Source organism: Pinus tabuliformis, chromosome X (genome assembly GCF_031772625.1).
Source record: "Pinus tabuliformis cultivar Carrire ecotype Pingquan chromosome X, CPIR1, whole genome shotgun sequence".
Lineage (NCBI taxonomy): Eukaryota > Viridiplantae > Streptophyta > Pinopsida > Pinales > Pinaceae > Pinus > Pinus tabuliformis.
The window spans coordinates 1,585,431,692-1,585,455,098 of record NC_142308.1 but is presented as its reverse complement, the minus strand read 5'-3'; positions in this window follow the sequence as shown (position 1 = coordinate 1,585,455,098).

Here is a 23,407-nt window from a genome sequence, read left to right as displayed (position 1 = left end):
TCGTCTTCTGAGACAATACAAAAACGTTTTTGCCTGGAATTACGATGAGCTAAAGACATACAACACTTCTATCATTCAACATGTTATCCCTATGATTGACAATGAAAAACCTGTCCAGCAGAAGCTCAGAAAAATACACCCTAACCTAGAAAATCAGATAAAAACTGAGCTTAATAAGTTGTTGAGAGCCAGAATAATTTTCCCCGTAAGGCATTCTAAATGGGTATCCAATATGGTGCCCGTTAGGAAGAAAAACAGAGACATTAGAATCTGTATCGATTTCCGAAATCTCAACAAAGCCTGTCAGAAAGATAACTTTCCCCTCCCACCTATGGAGCAAATATTACAGGCAGTAGCAGGCTCAGAATTAATGTCATTCCTGGATGGATTTTCAGGATACAATCAAGTACTGGTGCATCCCGATGATTAGTTAAAGACTACGTTCCGAACCAAATGGGGCACTTATGCATATCGGAAGATGCCATTTGGTCTGATCAATGCCGGAGCTACCTTTCAGAGAGCCATGGACATCGCGTTTAAAGGGTTAGTAAATAAATCAGTGGTGATTTACTTGGATGATATAACAGTGTACTCCAAAAAACGAAACAACCACCTCAAAGATTTGAAGCAAATCTTTCAAAGATGCTTGAGGTATGGGATTTCGCTCAACCCAAAGAAATCTTTCTTTGCGTTAAGCGAAGGGAAATTGCTCGGATTCATAGTGTCGAAATCTGGTATTCATATAGAACCCAACAGAATCAAGGAAATTTCCGAAATATCCATACCCCATAACAAGAAAGCCATGCAATCCTTCCTTGGACAGATCAATTTTGTCAAAAGATTTGTCCCAGATTTTTCACGTATTATTTCTCCCTTACAAAATATGATAAAAAAGAATTCAAATTTCAAATGGGGTCTAGATGAGCACGAAGCGTTCAACTTAATCAAACAAGCTATCATCAATGCTCCATCTTTGGCCACCCCAAATTTTTCGGAATCTTTTACCTTATACACTTTTGCCTCAAAGAAATCCTATGCCGCGATTTTAACCCAAGTAAATCAAGAGAAAGCGGAAGCTCCAATCGCATACTTTAGCTCGAACTGACAAGGTGCTGAAATTAATTACTCAGACATAGAGAAACAAGCATATGCTGTTTTCAAAGCGATCAAATATTTCAGACCTTTCTTGCTTAAAGCCCACACTAAAGTCGTAGTACCGTTTCCGGCGGTAAGAAACCTTTTGGTGCAGAAAGACGTGGGCGAAAAGAGAGCTAATTGGATTACCGCTTTACAAGAATATGATCTCGAGATCAAACCAGCAAACATCGTAAGAGGTCAAGGCTTCTGCAAGATGTTAGCCGGAGCATCGCAAATCCCGGAGAACTCATCTGAAGAGGTACAAGCGTACGAGGTAAACATAAACGATGCAGAATCATCATATGCTGACACCATTTATTTTCTTAAGAACGGGTATGCTCCATCACGTCTGGATCATACCAAGAAAAGAGCTCTAAGATTAAAAGCTAAACAATACCAGCTCATAAATGATGTCTTGTTTAAAAGAAATTACGATTCTATGCTTCTTAGGTGTCTTGAGAAAACTGAAGCCGAAAAGGTTTTGCAGGAACTCCACGATGGACCAGCAGGCGGACACTATGCCGGAGATGCGACTGCACATAAAATCTTGCGTGCAGGATATTATTGGCCCACGCTATTCAAAGACTCATACAATCACATAAGGAAATGCCAAGTCTGCCAGACTGCTGCAGGAAAACAAAGGAAACCATCCATGCCGCTACAACCAGTCATCATCGACCAACCATTCAGTCAATGGGGTTTGGACATAATAGGTGAGATCGTTCCTCACTCTTCTAAGTAGCATAAGTATATCCTTACGGCAACTGATTATTTTACCAAATGGGTAGAAGCAGTTCCTCTCAAGACAGTTCATTCTGAAAATATTATTGAATTCATAGATCAATTTATCATCACTAGGTTTGGATTGCCAACAGCATTAATGTTTGATAACGCTTCATATTTTTCTGGAAATACTATGACTGAGTTTGCGCTTAAAAGAGGGTTCAAACTGAAATATTCTGCCAACTACTATCCGCAAGGTAATGGATTGGCTGAATCAACAAACAAGAACCTAATCAGAATTATCAAAAGAACAGTCGACCAAAACCAAAGGAATTGGCACAAAGCGCTGGTAAATGCTTTATGGGCTGATAGAATCACGAAGAAAGCTTCAATCGGCACTTCTCCCTTTAATTTAGTTTATGGGAGAGAAGTGGTTCTTCCAACTCACCTAGTCATTCCCTCTTTGTCTTTAGTGCAATATATCGATGAAGTATCTACTTCCTCTTTACAATTAAGACAAATGGAAATAATCAAACTAGAAGAACAAAGAGAACAAGCTAGGAAAACCCATGCTCATCACCAAGCGCTAATAAAATATTCTTTTGACTCAAGCATCATAACCAGAAAAAACTTTCAGATGGGTGATTTAGTTTTGAAATGGGATAAGGCTCATGAAGAAAAGGGCAAACATACGAAATTTCAAAAGCTGTGGCTTGGCCCTTTTCAGATTGTAGAAGTCGTAGGCCCGTCTACATTCGTGTTGCAGGATCTGGCAGGAAGGAGAGATTCTTTACCTGTCAATGGACTGATTCTTAAATTATATTTTCCATAGAAGAGAATTCTTCTAATTTTTGTAGGATAGATTTAGTTTTTAGTTTTTATTTTGTTTTGTTTTTCTCTTTTTATGAATAAAACCCGTTGTAAATGATCATTTAAAAAGGATTCATGAAAGAGCACGCCAATTCTCTATCAGATTTTGATTTCGCTTGTACAAATAGCAAAATTTTTGAAAATCTGAATTTTATTATTGACAAATAGAGTTAACTTCACTTTGATTACGATACTCGTTTCAGCCTCTAAAAAACTTTGACAAAAGCAACCTTTGGTAAAAGAATTGTTTTGTATCAGCACCACGAAAGGTATCATCAATAATAAAATAAGCATTCTCTGCAAAGCTGTTGTTTTCAAAAACTCTATTATTGTCGTCCAGAGCTTTCTTAAGGAAAAACAATGACTTCCTCCCTGCTAAAAGGAAATTACAGCATTCAGAGAAACAATCCAAACAAAACACTATATCTCAAAGAATAAGAGGTCTCATCACGAGCCGGCTTATCATGATCACAGATATTATAACTTGCTGACTTTGCCAGTACTGTCTATCAAAATAGGGCAACGACTTAAGATTGTTGCAATCAAAAGACAAGAGGTCTCATCACGAGCCGGCTTGTTCAGCAAAAGTGTAAATCAGGTGAATGACTGTGTCATAATTTGGCCACCAAACCAAGACATTGTTCTTTAGAGAATTAAAAAAGGAAAAGTGTGTCAAAAAGGATTTTTCTCTGGAATGTTGCGAGTAACCTCAAGCAGGAAAAAAGATCATTTCTGGATAACATGGTAACCCTATCGAGGCTATGGATGCTTGCGGGCAGCAGAGGCTCTACCTACGACAAATGAGCATACTTTTAAGCCAGTACGCAGAGAATACCTTATTTTATCTTTTATCAAGACCAAGTAATGTCTGATGCGAATGCAAGAAAAAACCTAAGGAAGCAAGAAATTGGGATATAAAAAGGGTTGAGACAAAATATCGTCGATAAGGTGAGGGGAAATCTACTCTATCTGTCCATAACAAAATTTAGACATATAAAAACTTTTGTTGTTTCGGAAGTGAACGGTCAATAGAAATGCAGAGATAACTGGTTCTTCACAGTGAATCGCCATTGTTGTGGTCACCAACAACCCCCCTCTTTGTTTGATATTAGTAATAACATCAAGAAAAGGGGGACCCTTAACCAAAAAATCCAAAAAATATTTTTGTTTGAAAAATCTTTTGTATTAACTCCCTAAGAGCTATATCGCGTCGCAAGGAAAAAAGGAGCGCTTTCCCAAAGCGCATAAACACACTGAGGAGGAGCGACGCGAGAACTCATCGCATCGCGTGCATTAAAAGCGCTCAAAAGGAGAAAACCTAAAGAACCGCCGACGGCCGATATGCGACGTCGCACGTCGCAATGTCGCATAAGCAGCACAAAGTGACAAAGCGAAAAACCTTGCGATCTTGCGATATTGCGATATGCGATCTGCGACCATGCAAAGCTGCGACCTGCGATCTATGGTGTGCGACAAATGAGACCATCAATTGTTGCGATACCACTTATTTACATCGCAATCTTCGATGCTGCGATGCAAATCACAGAAGCCATTCGTCGCAGGCATTCCTCGGCATGATCTGTGAGCCCAAAATTAGGCGCGCACCTTACGGGAAATTAATGATTGTACGCCTGTGTATCCAAAGATGATTATGTTGCGTTTTTCGAAGAGTCAAGTCATAATGGGTGACATGATTATGCATTCATTAGAACTTAATTGCTTTCATGTCAATCTTTTCGTCTGTCTCTTTTCATTTACGTGAACTATAAGTCAGCAACTGATATAAATCTATATGCAGGAAACATCTAAGGAAAAGCGCCAGAACTAGAAGAACAGAGAGGAGATGACTTCGTAGATGGATACCGCATACAGCAGGACCGCGGATCCCAGAGTATCACTCAACAAATGCTGATGGAAATAGGCTATCTAGGACTCAGAGTCAAAGGCGCACAAAAGCAAAGCGTTTATGAAAGATCCTGAGTCCCAAATTGGGTAAAGCAAAAAAAAAACGCTTAAGGGGAAAGATGTCTCAGAAAAGCCTGGAACAAAGAACGGAAACAAGTTTCAATTGAGAAAATCGTTCAGGCAACAAAATCCCCAGCTCATTGAGTCATTTGCACGGCCGGAAACCGAAATAGCAACAGCACAATCAGTTTGAAAGAAATCTGAGTTGTACTAAGTATACACGCCGTGAAGACACTCCTCCAGAAGAACACTTTCAAAAATATCTTCTAGTTTGTCAGAAAGAGGTGCCAGCTCTTGTTATTTCTAATTTTCAAGCTTGAACAAAAGGAAAGGACAAGCAGCCGACTCTTTCACGGCGAACAGCGCATCGCTTACAGCACTAAGGAGCAGATACAGAAATGGTTAGAAATTAGATTCAGTTTTTAGAAATAATTTTTTTTTAGTAAAAGGGCGGTCATTTGAAGCCGTTCCCTAAATTTGTGTAATTAAAATTAGCCGGTTAGTAGTATTTAACCCTTCTCGTTGCATTGGAGAAGGGTCTGGAAATTTGTCAAAAAACTTGTCCTCAGAACATGCAGTTTTGCACCCTCGGATGGGGTTTTTGATGAATGGACGGATCAAGATTTATTTATGTCTGCATTTTAATACCTGCTACTGATGTTGCACTTCTGTACTCTTAGTAGGCATTAGAAGTAAGTAGAAATAGATCATTATTGCTTCAAGTCTGTGAGTATAAAGTCAGTCATAAATGGTACTTTTATCTCTTGACGAGTTTCTGCTTGCATTCTTAGAGTAATATACAGTTGATGTTGTTTATATGTTAACGTATGAATGAGTGGACTACCATTTGGCACTTTTGTACAGTGGAGTCATTGATTTGTGCTTAATACATGAATAACTGATTATGCGATATGCTGTTCACAACCGTTTTGCTTAACTTTTTATGCAGGATGGTTCATCTTAATTGATTTATATTCTCATAATAGCTGAATAATCTTCATTACCAGTTATTGTGTGAAATCTCTCTAGATCGCATAATGGAAAAAGTTCTATCCCGGGTTAGCGTAGATTAGATGTGTTGTTCTTGATAGATTAAAGTAGTATAAAATTCAGTCTTAGAGTTTAGAACTAGATTAGCTTAGAAATAATTCCATATTTTCATTATCATATTCTACACACACACACACATCACCAAACTCTACACACACACACCCCCTTAGAACGGGAAGCTGGTCCCGTTATCCCCAGTCGGACCCGCTACACCAAACGGGCACGGAGCCGCCAACCAGGTTCCCGACCGGGTGGGTATCCCCCTTGTTGTTGACCCGATTTCAGGGCCCTCAACAGGCTGTTGAACTTCTTCTGTAGAGGCAAGGTTTCCAGAAATGTTTGGAGTAACCAGAATCTCGGATGTTGTTGGAACACTTGTTCTAACTTTAATAGGAGATTTCAAACCGGTTAAACGAGTTCGCTTTGTCCGTACTGTTTTTGATTCCGGAGACAAAGACGGTTGACTCGTAAGCCTCCGTGAATGACGGGGTTTCAATTGAATTTCTTCCACGATTGCGGATTACTCGATCAACTAAAATAAAAAAGGGGAAATATGTTTCCGAATTAAATGAATTTTAGACGCTTTAGACACAACTTGTTTTTTCAGTTTTTAAGAGTCGAGAAAAAACAAAAGATGACTCTAGTCTCCTTCGATTTTTAATGAGCCTGAAGTGACAAGTGCTCAGATGGACCTTTTCCGTTAAGGAGTCTGAAAAGGAATGAAAGGGACTGCTCTGGAGTTCTAGGTAGAGGGTGTGCCAAACCAATCGCAAAACCGCAGAATACTTTTTAAGGTACGGGCGGTCAATCTTCCCGAATGTTGTGTTCAGTGCATTGCGATCAGTAGGGCGGCCGACACGGCTTCCTATGGATAAAGGTTTTATGCCTATAGGGGTCTCCCAATATATACTCGACGGTACGTGGGAGCACAATCCATACTGGCACTTATCGTCTCACAGTGGAGGAATCACCCAACCAACAGTGAGGATAACAGTTACCAGGCTTTACGACGCCGGAACACGTCTCTAGCCTAGACCACTATGTTGTGCGTTAAGTTACAAAGCGTTGTTAAGTTCATTCAATTTATTTTAGGTTGATCTTTCTTAGAAGTTTGCCTTTTTGGATCACCACGAGATGTAGATACAATTCCTAAATGCAGTCTAAAGATGATAAGCAAGCTTTTATCTCTTTTCAACAATGAAAATCCTAGCTACAAGGGGAAAAGAAAGACACAATCTTTTCTCAAAGAGCATAGAGCACACTGTAAATGCACTTTTCCTAAATCAAACCATACAAACTGTCAAAATGCAAATGCACTTGTGCATGTATTTGTTTTCACTTTCTTAATATTGATGCCTAAAAATAAAGTTGTACAAATTTGAATTCGATTTCAAGTGAAAACACAAACAAGTTTCTTTTTGAAATCAAAAAGATGATTACGACACTTTATGATTTTGAAGTAAACACTTGTTTCGACACTATAAATTCACAAATTCAAACCAAAAGACAAAAGTAAAAGCGCAATCAATTGTCAACAGCAAACAAATTTACTCCTAAGATCAAAACGACACGACAGGTCTAGATCTAAGGGCGACAGTATGACTAGTTTACTTTTGTAATGGGAAACTGCAAATGATGTAACAAATACACAAAAATAAATACAGTTTCTTTTATACAACTGAGGCAGAATTAAGGCAAAGAAAATGGGTTTTCAGATAGGTACACACACTGATAACAGGCTGCAAAAATCAGAGATAAAACTAAACAAAATGAAGCAAAGAACCACAGCTGCACAGGGCAAAGGCTGATCAGCGCACCTGTTGCACAGAGAAACTGAATTGCAGCGTAGGTAGCCCTCTCGGGACCTGCGTTGAAATGCAGAACCTCTTCACAGAGCCTGCGCTGAAGCAGAAACGAGAATTTTCTCTGGGTTCTGGGTCACGGTTTGCAGTTTAATCTATGGTTTTTGGCCGGATAAAAGCTATCAGTAAGGTACAATTAGAGGGATGATTTAAAGGAGGACTAAGAGCTATCACAAAGGGAAATTAGAGCATTTGTGGATCAGCTGTTCAGATCATAGACAGGCCCAGTGAATGGACTAGAGTAGCAGATCTCTACTTTGCATTTGTAAATGGCAAATGCAGTTCGATTCGCCACTCCTAAGTTTATGAGAAGAACCACAATAGAAACACAAATAAACTAACTAGATACGTTCCCCAGCGGAGTCGCCATTTTGTTGTTGGGAAAAGTATCTATTCAGAACGCCCCTATCCCACTCTAAGGTGTGACAGTGCCTTAGCAACAAACAAGGAAAACTACTTGAGTATTCTTCTTTATGAAATGTAAACGAAGAGGAAGGATAAACTAACCTGTGTCTTGCGCTAGTTTGTTGATCCAATCGCTCCTCTCTTCAATAGCTCCCAGCTCCCTGCTCCCTTACCGGCCCAGCTTCGCCAAATTCCTGCAAGATCACAGAAGAGAGAAACTACACGAGGATATAGATTTACATTCATAAAAAGCTTAGGATCAGATTAAGCTAAACATGCAAATATAACAAAACATCATTGATACACAGCATGTAGGAGAAACTCAAATAGTTTTATTGATATGATAAGAAAGTCCAAGAGGAGATACAACCAAGTGAGTCCCGATCCAGCATCTACCTCCCAGCAAAGGAATCCCTTCCTCACCTCCAACAAAGCATAAATCACCCAATGTACTAATCTCAATCTCAAACCAACAACAATTCTCTGCAAAGTACAAAATTTCCAGCCTCTGGATCTCTGGGATGAGGGATCCATATATAGATGTAAGCAGAGAGGATGAGTCAGCATATGTTTTGACTTGTGGCTTTCTCTCTATCAGTTCTTGCTTCCACTTAGAGACTGAGAGCCTCTTACTCATCACTGGTCGAATTCAGTGAGGCAAGTGTCATTGGAGAAGATTCTGGAAGCTTCCATTATCTCTCCACCTCGTTGAATGACTCTGCCACTTGTCATTTCCCACTCAACGCACCTGGGTAGTGCATTCAAGTGTGTTGCAATGCACCTAGACAGTGTATTTGGGTGCTTTGCAATGCAGGCAGCTAGTGGAGCATCTGAATTGATCTTGATTTGACTAGTTCTGAGTAGTTTTTGGTGGAGAACTTCTGGGAGAAGCTGTCATTGGTTGACCTTATTTCTTTAGGAGCTGGAACAACATCTTTAGGGACTTAGGATCCCTTGATTTATGGACATTTCGTGCTCAAAGTTGTAAGGCACAAAAATGTCTATAACACTTGAAATGCAAAGTCTGAAGAATGATAGAACAATTTGACTCGAGGTGCACAAAGAGGTATGGTGTTTGAAATTTAAAGGTTAGGGGCATGACAAATACCATTTCCCAATCTTTGCAAACTATATTGCAGGAGTAGGGCTAATGCCTTTAAGGTCGGAGGCCCAAGCAGGACCAAGTGCGGGGCCTGTGTTGTGGTGCACTATATGTCAGGTAGCAGAAAACATAAGATGTATTGCTGTCATTTGCTACAAAAGTTTGTAAAAACACCAAAACAATTGTTCTGTAACTTCTGCACGTCGGTAGGGCATGACAAGTGTAACTACAGAAGTTATGAATTGATGATGGACAGAACACCCACCTATAGGGTTCAGGTAGAAATGCGGCCCCGTGACCAGAGCATAGGGATGGCGTGAACAAGCTTTTAGGGGCGCAGACGAGGCCGAGGTGGAGGAGGACCTGGCAGAGGTCAGGGACAGCTAATCTGCTACAATTGTGGAGGACCAGGACACTATGCCCGTGATTGCACTAACCCAATGCATCCGTCATGCAAATATTGCACTTTGTTTGATCATGAAATGGAGGACTGTCCTATGCTGATAGCAAGGATACACGACAAAGGGTGCTACCACCACTGCTGACTCAGAACCTGTAGATGATGAGGTCTGAGTCTCGCGAAGAGGATCTGAATGTGAATATAGTGCTCCAAAGTGGCATTTCAATAGGGGATGATAAGGGGAAACAACCTGAAGACAAAACATGGGTTCGAAAAGCTCTGGAAAAGGAGTTTGAATTTTATTTGGAGTGTGCACGCGAAACGTTCATGGAAGCAAAGAAGAACTTCGTTGAGGCCTCCACCTCAGGGAGCAAGGATAAGCATGATCAGGAGATGGAACCTTCTATAATTATGACCTTTATAGAAACCTACATGAAGCTGCTACGTGATAGCAAGGATGTGAAGGGATTACAAGAGCTTATAAATAGATGCACTGGAAACACTCCAGGTGAACCGCGCGTGGTACAAAATATTGGTAAGCATAAAACATGGACAGGACGAGAGGTGAGACTGACCGCGTAGACAGGAGAATATGAAATGGATCTGGGGTTAGACGTAAACGTTCTACCAAAGCAGACTTGAGAGTGGATGGGAAGACCTATGCTGTAGTGGTCTCTGATTTAGTTAAGGATGGAAAATCAGCAAAAGATCATCCCCATGGGATGGCTGCAAGGGGTGACTATAGATATTGAAGGCGTGAGCGCGTTGGATAACTTTGAAGTAATAGAAATTGTGGATGATAACAACCCTTACCCTACGCTCCTTGGCATTGATTGGGCTACTGATATGAATGGAGTAATCAACCTAAAGAAGCGAAAGATGATTTTTGAGAAGAAATTACTCCGCATAATAGTACCCCCAGATCCTCCTCAAGGATTGCACTATACTAAACCAGTGTGTGATTATAAGAGCGCTTACGACTTGGACTGTATATATAAGATAATAGTGCGAGACCAAGATTGGGTGAATTTGATAGTGGATGGAAGAATTACATGGGATTGTGAGAGTTCCTGCAACTTAGACTCTGACGAAGAATTATAGAGATGGCAGAATCAGTTACATGAAGTAACCACACTGAGCTGTAACATGATGACCCAGTTGCTACACTGTGTCATCAGAAGTATTAAATCTGCCCACTTATGATGGACTGAATGATGTATATGTATTTTTGGATGCATTTGAGAGGGAGGTACCAGAAAAGCAGCGCTTCCAGGCTTTGGACTAGGCACTACGCGCTACGCCTGCAAGATGGTGGGGTATGCACAAGGGTAACTTTGATGATTGGCGCGAGTGTAGGAGGATGATGAGAACATGCTTTGGGAAGACGAAGGTACAAATGACAGACGAGTATGACAAGAAGGATGATCCGCGCCCACACTTGGCCGAATGGGCTTAGGCTTATGGAGCAAAGCCCCAACTGGAATGGGTGCAATTGTTCTGTCATACCATAGATGTCATCTCGATGAACTGGTACTTGGAAATAGAGATTTTCCATGGTACAGGTAAATGGGATATTCAACGCGAAGGATTCATAATGACATTCAACTTTGAAGACAGGTTTGACTGTATTGATGAAGCTCTATAAGAGGTGAAAGCAGCAATCTTTAGGATACCGCAAGATCCTTTGGACCTAATTCAACCTGATTGGACCACTCAATTGAGCCACATTCTGGAATGCTATAATGTGACCGCTGAAGATGAAAATATTCGAAAGATTAACATCCCTGAAATAGAGGGTCATCGCGAGGTTGAGGGACTGTAGATTGAGAATCCTAATATAACCGCACCACTGAAAATGAAGCAGGTGAATATTGGTATGGAGGCGGAGCCCAAATTTGTGAAGATTGGATATTATTGGGATGGCACGACAATGGATAAGGTCGCTGAATTTCTCTGCAAATACTAGGATTTGTTCCCTACCAAGTTTACGGAGCTAAAAGGGATAATAGGAGACCCGGGCGTTATGAAAATAATGTTAAAACCCAATGTGAAACCAATTAAGAAAAGACATTATCATCTCAATCCAAAGTATAAGGAGAAGGTCCACTTAGAGCTAGAAAAGATGCTCGTGGCAGGCATCATTGAGCCCATAGAAGAATCTGATTGGGTAAGCCCAATGGTGGTACGGGAAAAGAAGCAGAAGGATGAAATAAGGATATGCGTAGATCTTAGGAAGTTGAATGATGCTTGCATACATGATCCTTTCCCAACTTCGTTCACTGATGAGGTATTGGATAATGTAGGTGGCTAGGAAGCATATTTGTTCATTGATGGGTTCTCTGGCTACCATCAGATCAAAATCGCACCAGAGGATAGAAGCAAGACAACCTTCACGACTAAGTGGGGAAGTTTTCAGTACACTGTAATGCCTTTCAGATTGAAGAATGTGTCTGCAATTTTTTCACGTGTAGTCATTGCTGCATTCAAGGAATTTATTCATAAGTTTATGCAGGTGTAATTTGATGACTAGAATGTGTTTGGGCTGCTAAAATGCCATGTGTCAAGTTTGCGCCTGATGCTAGATACCTATCGAAGGTACCAAATCATGCTCAATTTGAAGAAGTGCCTATTTTGTGTTCCTTTTGGGACTCTATTGGGTCATGTGGTTTGTAGACAAGGAATAATGGTATATGCTGTGAATATTACGGTGATACTTAACTTGGATGCACCGAAGAGTGTGAAACAGTTGCGTGCAACCTTTGGACATACTGGGTATTATAGGAAGTTTATCAAGGGTTATGCCCAGATCACCGTGCCTATCGAGAAGCTGTTGAAAAAGGATGTCACATTCTGTTAGAATGAGGATTGTAAGAAAAGCTTGGATGTATTGAAATAAAATATGGTCATCGCACCAATTTTAGTCTTCCCTGATTGGAAGAAGGAGTTTCATGTACATGTAGATGCGTCATGTATAACACTGGGAGCAGTGCTAACACAGGCTAGCGGAGGAGAATTGGATCATCCTATAGCATTCACAAGCAGAAGGTTATCCAAGGATGAGAACTATTCCACCACCAAGCACGAGGGGTTAGCCATGGTATACGCGCTCCAGAAGTTTAGACACTATTTCCTAGGTGGACATTTTAAGATGTACACGAATCATTCTGCGCTGAAATACCTGGTCAATAAGCCTGTGTTGGGGGCGAGAATTTGTAGGTGGTTGTTATTGTTCTAGGCGTATGATTTTGAAGTCAATGTGAAGCTTGTATGACTGAACGTGGGACTAGACCATCTGTCGCACATCGAAACAGGGGAAGAGCCCACTAATTTGGAGGAGGGATTGCCTGACGTGTAGCTATTTTCTGTGCATGTCACGAATGTTCATTTTGAAGATATCATACACTTCCTAACGACAAGAACTGGCCCAAAAGGTTACACCATCCATAAGAAGGAGTTAGTGGTGCGTGCGGCAAACTTTTATGTCATTGCTAGGCATTTGTACAAAATGGGGTCTGATGAAATATTGCGAGGATATGTATCGGAGGTTGAAAGGAGCAGTATCCTCGCAGACACTCATGGGGGTGCTGTGAGATGTCATTATGCAGGAAGAGTGACCGCGTACAAGATTTTACCTGCAGGGTTGTGGTGGCCAACCCTCCATCGGGATTCAAGAGCTTATTGCAAGGCTTGTGATGTGTGTCAAAGGATGGGCAAGCCATCATGGAGGGATGAGCTACCTTTGAATCCGCATATGACATTACAACCCTTTGAGAAATGGGCAAGAGATTTTTTGGGACCCATTCAAACCCAAGGGAAGAAGATGGGAGCATAATACATTATCACCACGACTGAGTATTTGACTCGATGGGCAAAGGCACAACTTGTGAAGGATTGCACAAGTACGACTACTATGAAGTTCCTCTTTGAGTATGTACTGATGCGATTTGGGTGTCCAAAGGTTCTGATTAGTGACTGTGGTACACACTTTTTGAATGAGACGATTAGCGCGCTGATGGAGGAATTTTAGGTATATCACCAAAAGAGCACGCCTTATCACCCACAGGCTAATGGGACGGTGGAAGCATTCAATAAAGTGCTGGGGAACACATTGACTAAGGTTTGCAATGCTTAATGAAGTGATTGGGACCTGCACATACTCACAGTACTATGGGCTTATCAGATGACATGCAAGAAGTTGACTGGACAGACACCCTTTAGGATTTTATATGGCTTTGAAGTAGTGATGCCCATGGAATACATTGTGCCTAGTCTGTGCATAGCGGCACTCACGTGTATGACAGATCGTGGAGCCTTGGAAGAGAGGCTCGAGTAGCTAGCTAAGCTTGAGGAAGAAAGATTCCTAGTTGGATTTCACCAATAGGTCCAAAAGCAGTGGTGAGCACCAATATTGTAGCAATAATGCTTCAACTCCTGCGGCTTCCTAATTTACTTTTATCAACCCAGTAGTTCGTAATAAACTTGGAAGCGACGGTGCTATATGCACAAGTACTAGCTCTTACTGCAAGCTGTCACTTGGTCAGCTAGCACAAGATCACTAGGAGCTTAAGCCAACTTCTATGGATTCTCAGAAGAAGCTTTTAACCGTGATGAAAGAAAGCTAACTCTACAGAGGCTATTCTATTTGCAGAAAGAGAAGGAAAACTGAAATGTAATGCAAACCCTAGAAAACCCTAATTTACCCACTAACCCACTTTTGCAGAAAAAGAAATGAAAATGGATGGAATGAGTGCCATTGACTACTGAAAAGGTAAATTGCATTGATTCAAGTGACTTCTGAAAAGAAATGAGAAGAAAACATCTTTTTGTGCTTTTGAGTGTTTTTATGTGAAATTATTATGCTTGTGATTTATCTGGTTGTGATTGTAAAGAGGTTCGGTGGCGAAGGAAGATGGATTTGGCTTTTGCAGAGGGTGAGGAAGTTGTGGAGAGGTCCTAAGAAGTCCCTAGTACCTTTCTGAAGACTTTCATAGTGACCAGACTTCGAAAAATCACTCACAGGAAATTCTACATGAGGCTGCAGGGGATCTACAGGAGGATCTATAGGAGGAGGCCGAGAGCTATTTTTGGAGTTTTGAAGGTGGAAAATTGGTGGAAAAGGGTAACTAAAGGCTAGACAAAGGTGTTAAGGTGTCTGGAGCTGGTCAAGGAAGATCAAGAAAGAACAAGATGTTTCGATTTGTTCAAATGGCAAGAAAGAATCTTATGGAGAAAAAAACAGAAATTAGGTTAGATTGGCGAAATGTTGCGAATGACTTGGGAAATCTATGAGAAGTGAGTTGATGTTGGTTTTTTTATGGATGTATGGTGAGCTGAGGTGTCCTTCAGGAGATCTACAAATCTACTTACAAAAACTGTTCAAAGAAAGGACTAAAACCTGAAATTTCTCTAGCTTGACCTAATTTCTGACCTACAAATAGAAAATGTTGAACAGTAACCTGTGAACAGAAAAGCATGTAGAGATATCTATGGTAAAAGAATAGGAAATGATCTAGGTAACTGAAACTGAACCAATATATCAATATTTCCAAACCAAGTTATCACACTAGCAGTTGCATGGAAGAGCAAAAATTGTATTTTTGGTGGTAGCAGTAGTGCCTTGACCTCAGGTCATAGTCCCAGGAAGGGAGAAAGGAGATCAGGGCTTGCTATTGACCTTTTTGAATCTTATTCTGTCACTACAGTAACCTACTTGAGCAACTGAAACAAAAAAACAACTATGCTAACCATCAAAAGCAACCTAATCTAACAAAGTAAAATGAACCTATGCAACAGAAATTAACTCATGAATTGAAGAAAAAACATATAAGTACACAGTAGGAGGTGCTGGAAAGCTTGGATTGGCCCCTAACCCAAGAGCTTCAGCCCTATGAAAGAGATCAGTGCTGGCTCACAAACTGTTTCATCTTCATTATCAAAAATAACGGTCACATTACATAAACTGTTCTCAAAAAGGAACTCGAAAATGAGTTGAACACAATGCTGCACAAAAGTGAAAAAATCTACTAATGACTGGCTAAACTACTGAGGCTCTAAGCCCCCTTATTTATACGAATGGAGACCTCCAACATTCCTCCTAAAATCAAGGAGCTTGGCTTCCTAGAATTGGAAATAAATAGTAGTGCTTCTTTACTTGCTCGACTGCCCCTTGGAATCATCAATGTGGACCTTTGTGCTCCAAGTTGCTAATGGGGGATTTGAGGAAAGGAGTCATAAATGAAGGAGACACCCCCCTACAAGTCCTCTTCCCTATTATCCTCAATTTTTGGCTGCCATTTGCTCATATATCCTTTGACTTTGTCCAAAATTGACCAAAAAAACCTGCATAAAGCACACATTAGACTACATGGCCAAATGACTAACCCAATTCACTCTATTAGCATAAATATATTCAAAAACATGCAATAAACTAATGAGAATGGTGGATTAAGTCAAACTAAGAGGCAAAATGAGCCCATATAATTACCCATTTCTGGGGCTCATCATCACCCCCTATTGAATGGATTGCTCATCCTCTGAACAACTAGTCTAATTCTTCATCCTTGACGGCTTTGATAGATTCCCTGACATCCCATGCCTCTGATGTGAAATCTTCCTCTTTATCATGGAAACTTTCCTTTCTATCCACTTCTTCCCACTGTTTCTGTTCTTCGTCCTCTTTTACTCCTTCCAGCAATCCTACCAGCAGTGGAGGACTGAATTTAAGGCCAATCCAAGTGGCCTTCAAACTTTTCATTGAGTGCTTATACAGGGGCACTCTCCTCATGGCTTCCCTGATCTTGTTTGGGGAGTGATACTCCTTGATCCATAGGCTGTGTGGCAATGTATTCCACCTTCTCATGTAGGCATGAATGCAGTCATCTCCAAACAATATCTCCATGTCCTCGAAATGAGCAATAGCCTAGGCTTGCTTGTCAACATAGTCAGGGACAACTTGAGGATTAGCTGCAAGGTGTTGGTGGGCATAGATGAGAGCCATGGGTTCTACTGGTTCTACTCTAATCATCAAGGGTTCATTCAGTTCTTTTTCCATCATTTTCTGGATTTCTACTGCCCTTTTCTCTTCATGGCTCATCCAAGATGCCATAGCCATCAGCTGCAAGTCTCCCAACGCAACATTTGGATCCCATAAGTTCATGTCAGTAAGTGCCATGTTGTGCAAGTAAAACTCTGCTAGCTTTGCTTTGTCCTCAGCTGAACTGTGATCACATAAATGCATGAATTGGCCATAATCCTTGAGGTACACTGCATATGATTATGCTAGCTACCTACACTGTAATGCCTCCATAGCCCAGTTGGCCATGCAGGCTAACTGGGCTTCCTTTTCCTGTAGCTGCCTTCTCAAAATCAACACCTCAATTTATGCCTGGGATTCCCTTTCCTGTTGCTGTTTTATCAATGTTTCATTGTCTATTTGGGGTTCCTCTTCCTGTTGCTGTCTTTTTAATGTCTCACTGTCTGTCTGGGGTTCCCCTTCCTATTGCTGTCTTTTTAAGATTGACAGCTCATTTCCTCCTTGAGATTCCCTTTCTTGCAGTTGCTTCTTCAACATTTCATTTTCTTCCTCCAATTGAGCTCTTCTGATGCTTTATTTATGCCTGACTATGCTCAATTCTTTAGCCATCTCTCTCAACTTGTTTTCCATGTGCCTAATGTCTTCCACCCCTTTTGATTTTGCAATCTGCATCCATGTATGGGTCCCGACTCTTTCCTTTTCCAGCTCGAGGAAAAGAGGGACTGCAAACTTTTGTGGGATGATTTTCCCACCTTCTAGAAGGTTGTAGTAGGAGCCTAAGTTAGGCTGAGGTCCAAGCTCTGGTATTGATTTTGCCTTGTCTTTCTCTTTGGTCTATTCTTCTGCCTTCTTTTCAAGTTTTTCGGTTTCTTGGAGCTTTACAAATGTCTCCTATAGAGAGGTTTGTGCCTCCTGTAGGACTGTTTTAGAGTCCATTAGTTTGATCCTTTCTTTCCAAATAGAGGTCTTAGGACTTACTCTTTCGTAAGGGATGGGGGTTTTGGAGGGAGATTCCTCCCTTGTTACAGTAGGGACATCCTCAATGATGATGGGCTCTTTTGAAGGTGGCTAAGGCTTCCCCATCTTGATTCTAGTGATGGCTGTCTCTTCCTTTTTCCTTTGGGCTTGGCTGGAGTACTAAGTGCAGCAAGAACATTGGCTACCTCTCTTGCTAATGTCTCAGGGGACACTTCTTCTTGTTGTGTTTCTTCTTCTTCATCTATTGTTTTTCCTGTTTCTGCTGGTTTTGTGTCTATTGTCTCTGACTCTATTTTCTCCTCTGCTTGTTTAGTTTCTGCCTTTCCTGTGGCAGCCTTTTTCTTAGCTATCTTGGGCTTCTTCTTTTCAGTTCTTGGCCTCTTCTTTTTCTCTACTGTGGCTTTACTTTTTTCTGCTTTTGATGTTGTCTTCTTCTCTACTTTAGGCTTATTTGTGGTGGTGTCATGTTTCTCCTCTCCTCTCTGTTTTTCTTCTTTTGTGTGGGGTTCCTCTTCTTCATGGACTTCCTTCTCAGCTTCCCTTTTTTGTTCCTCATCTTCACTTCCAGATGGACTAAGGTCATCAGTGAGAGTTTTTATATCATCCTCTTTAGTCATGTTCTTGAAAATCTCCCAGGCTATGGGGATTATATAGGTGTGGAGGGCATCCTCCATTAGCAATTTAATTAGCCCATGGTGGTGGTTGAAGGGAAAATACCCCTAGGGTCCTTTGGGCTAAGACTCTACCAGACTGAAAATTGCTTATACAAAGAAACACACACACACAGCCATCTTTTTTACTTTTAAGCAAATTCTAATGTTTAGGGTACATACCTAAGGTCCTACGTTCGAGAAGACCGTTAGGGTGCAAACCCTTCTTGGAGTTCCCTTCTTCTTTCTTTGACCTGCAAGACAAACAAATCAAAAAACACAACAGTACATGTATAGAAGTTTATATATAAATCATCTTTATGCTATAAAGTTAGTTATAAAAAATCTTTAAGTAACCACTTTCATAAGAATTCAACACAAGAATCTCATAAGCATAAAGAAAGATTATTCGGGAACAAAGACGTGTTTCTTTATATATAAAGGCAAATAAAGTACATATATCGGAAAGATATCACCTGAACACCTTCAGCAGGCTCCAAGCAAGCTTCCTCCCGGATTCGTTCCAGCCTCCAGCCTCCAACAAGAGCTCCTTCCAAGTCTTACTCAATGATGATGTCAAGGATGAATGATCACCAATACACATGGAAACAAGGGTTTCCTATGCAAAATGGGGGAAGTGTAGGATGCACCAAGGACTTCAGACCTGGTCTAAGGGAAAAATCTCAGCATAATAATCTTGCTCTCCTTTCTCTCTCCCCTTGGCCTTCCCTTTGATGTCTTTTTATACCCTCTCCAAAGTAGTTTTTTAGTTAGGAGTTGGTTGGGAACAGTTGGGCCACGGGCACTAACAGGTGATCCAGCAGGTAAACCCGCGATCACCGCCCGAAAAAGAGGAAATTATATTTTTTTAAGTGTTTTAATAGATACACGTGGGTTGGGTATGACAGACCCGCGTGTACACGCGTTTAACACAGGGCAAAGTCGCGTATAGGGAATAAAACACTGTTTTTTAAATTTTTGGACCAGGTCTGGAAGGGGGGGTTGCCCTAGGCCATAAGTGCAGCATCACAAACCATAAGAGTGAGATTTGGAGCTATAACAGATGCCCCCTAATGTATGAGGTCAGAAGGGGAACATGATGGCCGAAATACATTAAGTAAGTACAAGGAAAGGAACTCTGCCGAAAAACCGAGGAGGACTTCACCAGAATTCAGCCTGCCAAGCCACCGAAAGGAGATCAGAAAGAAACACTGTCTGAGGCGGGCATACCCATGCTCAGGAAAAGTAAAGCATGTCCGCATATCAAGTACAAGCGGATCCACTAAGTATACAAGTATAAATGACTGTAAAATACATAATGGATCATCTGATCATAATGAGTAAGTACATGTCTGAATATCACATATAAAACTGTCAATGATGCTGAAAGATGCAACGGATCACTGAAATCAAAGACTGATCCCATAAGGTACCAACTGAACATGATGGAATAGGATGGTACTACACTGCAAACTCAGGTGCCAGCATATAGAATGTCGCCATGACTGACTGCAACATATAAGGTGGAATGGTATCAACTAGCAGCAACAGGAGCAACTGTCAAGTGAACCAATGAATGCTGATACAACCTGAGGTCTTCACCGACCGCCGTGGTACATTTCTACACCATGGGAATAAATGATCTGAAGTCGACCATGTGAGAAATCGTTTGATTACCGGTCATTGATGTATACAGTTAACAAACGCGAGACTACTCACCGATAATGATAATGAGCGTCAAGGTACCCAGTACAATCAAACAAGTGTGAATAGATGAGCTGAAGTCGAACACCTGTAAGAATCTATCAATCAGGAGACAATGATGGTTTCCCACTGTCGATAGCGAGGAATCTGCCACTAATGACTGCAAACCCCAAGGTACTGCCAAATGGACTCTAGATCTTTGCCCCAGAGCAATGAGTCGGAGTCGATAGGGAAAGATCCGCTAGAAGGAAGGCATTAAGGCATCCTCCATCAATCTAGCGCGAGTGTAACCCGTAGGCCAATAATGTGGAAGGAATCGGACGAAAAAGATGTAGTAACCCAACCGAAGTACGTTTCCGGCGTACACAAGATGTGGCTAGCGCACGGCAGAAACCCTCTGAACCAACCAATAATGAAAGCTGACACAGAGGCGAGGTATCCACCAATAGGGTCAAATGGAAACCAAGGTACTGCACGAATCCCAATGTGTGATAATGTATGCTGATGTCGAACACAAGGGAAACCACTCAGTCAAAGACCCATGATACTGATCGATGCTGAGCACAAGGTGACCTATCAATAATGAAAATAGGGCCAGGCTGCGGTCTCTAGGTCTGCCCTCAGAGCAATGTGTCGTCGTCGATAAGGACAAGACCCGCCAGCAAGAAGTCAATGGGGACCTTCTCAAACCGGCACGAGTGAAGGACCAATATAACTGATGTGATGATAGACATGACACTGACAACCAGGGATGGCCGACTGAAAAATGAGTCAAGAGACACCGCAGAAAGGCCGACTCAGGCTAACTTCCCTTGAACAAAAGCACGACTCAATGTGACTATGTGGCAGCATATAATGAATCTGTATAAGTTCGTCATGCAGGAGGCACGAACGAACCCTCCATATGATTGGAAGAGATAACCAATCGGGGGAGAACTGACTCGATAACAAGGTTATGGCTTACCTAAGTCAAACTAAATCCCACCCATACGGAGGAGACTTTGTTTTGAGTGCTTTGTTCAAGGGCGACATGACTGACTCTAGCTGCCAACAATAAATGGAAATAATGTCCCTGTTCCCGCTCTTTTTGGAATATTTATTTTTTTTTGTCTTTTTCTGATAAGCCGGAAAAAGAATAAAAGAATGCTATGGTACAGTGGAAAGAACGAGTGTCGGTGAAACAGATGCTCTAGTTCCTGGGAAAGGAACGTTCCTATGCTCAATGCAAGGAGGTGAAAAACTGGTCATTGACACTCAGAGGTATGTTCCTTCCACGGATCTGGGTATGTCAAGCTGCAGAGGTCAAGGGGATGCAAGGTTGATTTTTGCAGACGTCATGGTCAAAAGTGGGCTTAAACACGAGTCCAAGTGAAGCCGGCTATAGGCCAAAAGGTGCAAATGGTCAACATGCAATGCAGAAGTACAACTCAACACACATAGGAGCCTCTAGGGTATAAGGCCAGAACGAAGCGAAGAAGCAAAGAAGAATGAGTCTTCAATGCATAAGTCATGGCGGGACTACAGAGGACTCCCGAGCCTACTCAAAACGAAGCAGCATGGGCAACAAATGTCAGTGAGGTGCTAACTAGGATGCCCATGTAAAAGGATGGCTCTACCATCATGTCATGATTTAAAGAATCGGCGAGTGAAAATGGCTTGCGAACCATAACATGATGGGGTCGACCCTACGGCAGATGTATCGGTCAAATGGAGGCTAGTATGCATAATGCAACGGAAAAATGGTGTCCCTAACCCATATGCCAGTGAGAACACGATACCTGCCATGACGGGTCAGCAGTCATGGAACCGTCTCGAACCGTCGAAAAATGTCCAAAATGTCCTGAAAAACAACTCGATCTCGACATTCCAAGCTCCCAAGTTAAAAGTGACATGAAACCAAACAAAATAAAATTTTGAAAAAATTTTGCATTTTCAAAACTTATAAAAAGAAATTTTGGACTTACCATTTTCACCGTTTGACTTGGAGAGCAAATTGTGGAGCAAAAGGAGCAAACTTTCCCCGTGACTTATTCAACCGTTCAAACTTGCCGAAAACTTCCAGGTAAGCACTAAACTTGTCTTGCAATCAATTGTGATAGTTTTTAGGAAGTTTAATTAATGTTTCACCGTTAGATTTTTGCAAAAAATTGCTCTGCGGCGTACACGCGGGTTGGATGTATATAAATCGCGTATATGACGGCCCTACACGCGACTGTGTATAGGGTAAACCGCGTGTGCGCAGCGAAAAAAAATTTATACAAAAAACTAATGGATGAAAATGATTTTTTCTTCCAGGATGACTCTCACATGGCGTGAAAGAGAGCACTCAGCTGTAGATAATGAAGTTATGGACAATGATGAGGCATTAGATGCCTTACGGGGATGCGGATTGTTAAAATTCTTCAAGTTGCCGAATATGAAAGCAAATGTGCGTCTGCTCGAGAGACTTATTGATTATTGGGATGTCGAGGAAGAAGCTTTTATGATTGATCAAATGCCACTCAGGATAGAAGTGGAAGATATATATTTCATCACGGGCCTTTCCCGAAGGGGAGAGGTAGTCCACTCCCGGGGCAGGACCCGGAATAGTCTCAGCGTAGACGACTATGTACAACTTTACTGCCCAGGTCATCGGAAGGTCGGGAGTCAGATCTCGATCCCACACGTGGCGAGTTTGTCACTGCGGATAATCCTGTTCACCATAGCTCGAGTGAACGGGTCATCTTCGCTACATCAGGCATCACGGGTAAACATGAGCGTAGCAGTGGACTGTCTCACCACGGTGTTTGACTGGTGTACTCCTCTACTTGCCAACATGAAGGAGCAGCTTGCTTCTATCAGGAAGGGACAGACCAAGAACTTTGGGTACGGAACCATTTTATGCACGTTTTTCTTCGAGAAGGTTCCCGCACTCCGCCCCAGGGTAGCAGTTCCCATCAGTAGTCCACGTGATCCACGCATGGGCCGGTGGGCTGACTTGATGAAACGTCTGGGGGGTGGGGAAGTGCCCAGGAATGCATTCGACGACGACTTTTTTGCTTGGTGGGAGCAACAGATCATCGCCATAGACGACTACCCCTATGCTGGACTGGATTTCCGAGGAGATCCTGACCTAGTGCTGCCACCAGATGCAGCATGGGGCGAGATCGGTAAGATTTTTTGATTTTTATGATTTTATGATTTTTAGGATTTTTCAAGCATAATGATGAACTTTGAAAAAAAATATTTTTTGATGAGATTCAAATGACTGATATGATGATCATGTTCCAGACATTGGGCCTGTGTGACCAGATGGATTCCCACGGCACGGACGGCGTGGCTGAGGAGCTGAAGAGGCGGCTGTGGATGCAGAAAGGACCCTCGCCAACGTCCAGCGACACTTGGCGAGATTGAGCTATCAAGTACCGATGGCCGAGATAGAGGACCTTCCTCCAGATATGCAGCGTCATGTGGTTGGGATGCCACGTGACTGGGTTCGCGTTTTTCGGCGCGTGGCCAATGCTATAGTTAGTTATTTAGCTGCTCATC